The 4,347-nt window shown below is 57.4% G+C and overlaps 3 non-coding genes across 3 annotated transcripts in view; all 3 read left to right on the forward strand.

Annotated features, from left to right (window-relative positions):
• The first annotated feature begins 285 nt into the window (after positions 1-285).
• On the forward strand, positions 286-2,195 carry LOC124585210. Its single transcript, XR_006974791.1, has one exon. It is a non-coding gene; the product is annotated as a small subunit ribosomal RNA (ribosomal RNA).
• A 351-nt stretch (positions 2,196-2,546) lies between these two features.
• Positions 2,547-2,701, forward strand: LOC124585207. Its single transcript, XR_006974788.1, has one exon. It is a non-coding gene; the product is annotated as a 5.8S ribosomal RNA (ribosomal RNA).
• A 188-nt stretch (positions 2,702-2,889) lies between these two features.
• Positions 2,890-4,347, forward strand: part of LOC124585220 — a 4,222-nt gene continuing 2,764 nt past the window's right edge. The window contains exon 1 of the ribosomal RNA XR_006974800.1: positions 2,890-4,347. This exon is cut by the window's right edge and continues 2,764 nt beyond it. This is a non-coding gene — a ribosomal RNA (large subunit ribosomal RNA).

Raw genomic sequence — 4,347 nt, forward strand, 5'->3', positions numbered from 1 at the left:
CTCCCGGGCCTCTGTCGGCAGCGGCAAGCTCAGTTGGGAGCACGGGTGGTCGCACCTAAAGCGTCTACTCGCCAAACTCCGGGCGATTGCGCCTCTCTCGAACCCGACCAAGTACTTAGGACGGCGCTGCGCGCCGCCGGGACCTGAGAGGGTTTCGAGGTGTATTGTGCAGGGGAGCTCAGCCTCCTCCTGTTTGCAGAATAATTGAGCGGACGCTTGCGTGTTCGCGCGGGCCCCCGGGACACACTCCCGGGCGGCCGGCTGCTCAGCTCTAGTTGACGCAGCTCCCTGGTTGATCCTGCCAGTAGTCATATGCTTGTCTCAAAGATTAAGCCATGCATGTCTCAGTACAAGCCGCATTAAGGTGAAACCGCGAATGGCTCATTAAATCAGTTATGGTTCCTTAGATCGTACCCACGTTACTTGGATAACTGTGGTAATTCTAGAGCTAATACATGCAAACAGAGTCCCGACCAGAGATGGAAGGGACGCTTTTATTAGATCAAAACCAATCGGTCGGCTCGTCCGGTCCGTTTGCCTTGGTGACTCTGAATAACTTTGGGCTGATCGCACGGTCCTCGTACCGGCGACGCATCTTTCAAATGTCTGCCTTATCAACTGTCGATGGTAGGTTCTGCGCCTACCATGGTTGTAACGGGTAACGGGGAATCAGGGTTCGATTCCGGAGAGGGAGCCTGAGAAACGGCTACCACATCCAAGGAAGGCAGCAGGCGCGCAAATTACCCACTCCCGGCACGGGGAGGTAGTGACGAAAAATAACGATACGGGACTCATCCGAGGCCCCGTAATCGGAATGAGTACACTTTAAATCCTTTAACGAGTATCTATTGGAGGGCAAGTCTGGTGCCAGCAGCCGCGGTAATTCCAGCTCCAATAGCGTATATTAAAGTTGTTGCGGTTAAAAAGCTCGTAGTTGGATTTGTGTCCCACGCTGTTGGTTCACCGCCCGTCGGTGTTTAACTGGCATGTATCGTGGGACGTCCTGCCGGTGGGGCGAGCTGAAGGCGTGCGACGCGCCTCGTGCGTGCTCGTGCGTCCCGAGGCGGACCCCGTTGCAATCCTACCAGGGTGCTCTTGAGTGAGTGTCTCGGTGGGCCGGCACGTTTACTTTGAACAAATTAGAGTGCTTAAAGCAGGCAAGCCCGCCTGAATACTGTGTGCATGGAATAATGGAATAGGACCTCGGTTCTATTTTGTTGGTTTTCGGAACCCGAGGTAATGATTAATAGGGACAGGCGGGGGCATTCGTATTGCGACGTTAGAGGTGAAATTCTTGGATCGTCGCAAGACGAACAGAAGCGAAAGCATTTGCCAAGTATGTTTTCATTAATCAAGAACGAAAGTTAGAGGTTCGAAGGCGATCAGATACCGCCCTAGTTCTAACCATAAACGATGCCAGCCAGCGATCCGCCGCAGTTCCTCCGATGACTCGGCGGGCAGCCTCCGGGAAACCAAAGCTTTTGGGTTCCGGGGGAAGTATGGTTGCAAAGCTGAAACTTAAAGGAATTGACGGAAGGGCACCACCAGGAGTGGAGCCTGCGGCTTAATTTGACTCAACACGGGAAACCTCACCAGGCCCGGACACCGGAAGGATTGACAGATTGATAGCTCTTTCTTGATTCGGTGGGTGGTGGTGCATGGCCGTTCTTAGTTGGTGGAGCGATTTGTCTGGTTAATTCCGATAACGAACGAGACTCTAGCCTGCTAACTAGTCGCGTGACATCCTTCGTGCTGTCAGCGATTACTTTTCTTCTTAGAGGGACAGGCGGCTTCTAGCCGCACGAGATTGAGCAATAACAGGTCTGTGATGCCCTTAGATGTTCTGGGCCGCACGCGCGCTACACTGAAGGAATCAGCGTGTCTTCCTAGGCCGAAAGGTCGGGGTAACCCGCTGAACCTCCTTCGTGCTAGGGATTGGGGCTTGCAATTGTTCCCCATGAACGAGGAATTCCCAGTAAGCGCGAGTCATAAGCTCGCGTTGATTACGTCCCTGCCCTTTGTACACACCGCCCGTCGCTACTACCGATTGAATGATTTAGTGAGGTCTTCGGACTGGTACGCGGCATTGACTCTGTCGTTGCCGATGCTACCGGAAAGATGACCAAACTTGATCATTTAGAGGAAGTAAAAGTCGTAACAAGGTTTCCGTAGGTGAACCTGCGGAAGGATCATTACCGACTAGACTGCATGTCTTTCGATGTGCGTGTCGTGTCGCGCAACACGCTACCTGTACGGCTCGCAGTAGCCGTGCGCCGCGTGCGGAACCACGCGTGCTTCTCAAAACTAACGCCAATGTTGTGTGGTACGAGCGCTGAAGCGCTGGAGCGGCTGGCCTGCGGCACCTGGCGCCTGGCGCCGGTTTTGAATGACTTTCGCCCGACTGCCTGTCCGCTCCGGTGTGGAGCCGTACGACGCCCATCGGCCGTGAGGCCGTTGGACACAGAACGCTTGAACAGGGGCCGCCACACGCCTACGTCCCGCCTATGCAACTGTCTTGAAAGAGACAGTGTAAACTAAGAAAAGATCACCCAGGACGGTGGATCACTCGGCTCGTGGGTCGATGAAGAACGCAGCAAATTGCGCGTCGACATGTGAACTGCAGGACACATGAACATCGACGTTTCGAACGCACATTGCGGTCCATGGATTCCGTTCCCGGGCCACGTCTGGCTGAGGGTCGGCTACGTATACTGAAGCGCGCGGCGTTTGCCCCGCTTCGCAGACCTGGGAGCGTCGCGGCCGCCTGTGGGGCCGGCCGCGCCTCCTTAAACGTGCGATGCGCGCCCGTCGCCTGGCGGTTCGCATACCGGTACTTACTCGGTAGCGTGCACAGCCGGCTGGCGGTGTGGCGTGCGACACCTCGTACAACGACCTCAGAGCAGGCGAGACTACCCGCTGAATTTAAGCATATTACTAAGCGGAGGAAAAGAAACTAACAAGGATTCCCCCAGTAGCGGCGAGCGAACAGGGAAGAGTCCAGCACCGAACCCCGCAGGCTGCCGCCTGTCGTGGCATGTGGTGTTTGGGAGGGTCCACTACCCCGACGCCTCGCGCCGAGCCCAAGTCCAACTTGAATGAGGCCACGGCCCGTAGAGGGTGCCAGGCCCGTAGCGGCCGGTGCGAGCGTCGGCGGGACCTCTCCTTCGAGTCGGGTTGCTTGAGAGTGCAGCTCCAAGTGGGTGGTAAACTCCATCTGAGACTAAATATGACCACGAGACCGATAGCGAACAAGTACCGTGAGGGAAAGTTGAAAAGAACTTTGAAGAGAGAGTTCAAAAGTACGTGAAACCGTTCTGGGGTAAACGTGAGAAGTCCGAAAGGTCGAACGGGTGAGATTCACGCCCATCCGGCCACTGGCCTCCGCCCTCGGCAGATGGGGCCGGCCGCCCGCGCGGAGCAATCCGCGGCGGGGTCGTGTCCGGTTGCCTTTCCACTCGCCGCGGGGTGGGGCCGTTCCGGTGTGCGGTGGGCCGCACTTCTCCCCTAGTAGGACGTCGCGACCCGCTGGGTGCCGGCCTACGGCCCGGGTGCGCAGCCTGTCCTTCCGCGGGCCTCGGTTCGCGTCTGTTGGGCAGAGCCCCGGTGTCCTGGCTGGCTGCCCGGCGGTATATCTGGAGGAGTCGATTCGCCCCTTTGGGCGCTCGGGCTCCCGGCAAGCGCGCGCGGTTCTTCCCGGATGACGGACCTACCTGGCCCGGCCCCGGACCCGCGCCGCTGTTGGCTCGGGATGCTCTCGGGCGGAATAATCGCTCCCGTCAGCGGCGCTTCAGCTTTGGACAATTTCACGACCCGTCTTGAAACACGGACCAAGGAGTCTAACATGTGCGCGAGTCATTGGGCTGTACGAAACCTAAAGGCGTAATGAAAGTGAAGGTCTCGCCTTGCGCGGGCCGAGGGAGGATGGGGCTTCCCCGCCCTTCACGGGGCGGCGGCCTCCGCACTCCCGGGGCGTCTCGTCCTCATTGCGAGGTGAGGCGCACCTAGAGCGTACACGTTGGGACCCGAAAGATGGTGAACTATGCCTGGCCAGGACGAAGTCAGGGGAAACCCTGATGGAGGTCCGTAGCGATTCTGACGTGCAAATCGATCGTCGGAGCTGGGTATAGGGGCGAAAGACTAATCGAACCATCTAGTAGCTGGTTCCCTCCGAAGTTTCCCTCAGGATAGCTGGTGCTCGTACGAGTCTCATCCGGTAAAGCGAATGATTAGAGGCCTTGGGGCCGAAACGACCTCAACCTATTCTCAAACTTTAAATGGGTGAGATCTCCGGCTTGCTTGATATGCTGAAGCCGCGAGCAAACGACTCGGATCGGAGTGCCAAGTGGG

Source organism: Schistocerca americana, unplaced genomic scaffold, assembly GCF_021461395.2.
Source record: "Schistocerca americana isolate TAMUIC-IGC-003095 unplaced genomic scaffold, iqSchAmer2.1 HiC_scaffold_488, whole genome shotgun sequence".
Classification (NCBI taxonomy): domain Eukaryota; kingdom Metazoa; phylum Arthropoda; class Insecta; order Orthoptera; family Acrididae; genus Schistocerca; species Schistocerca americana.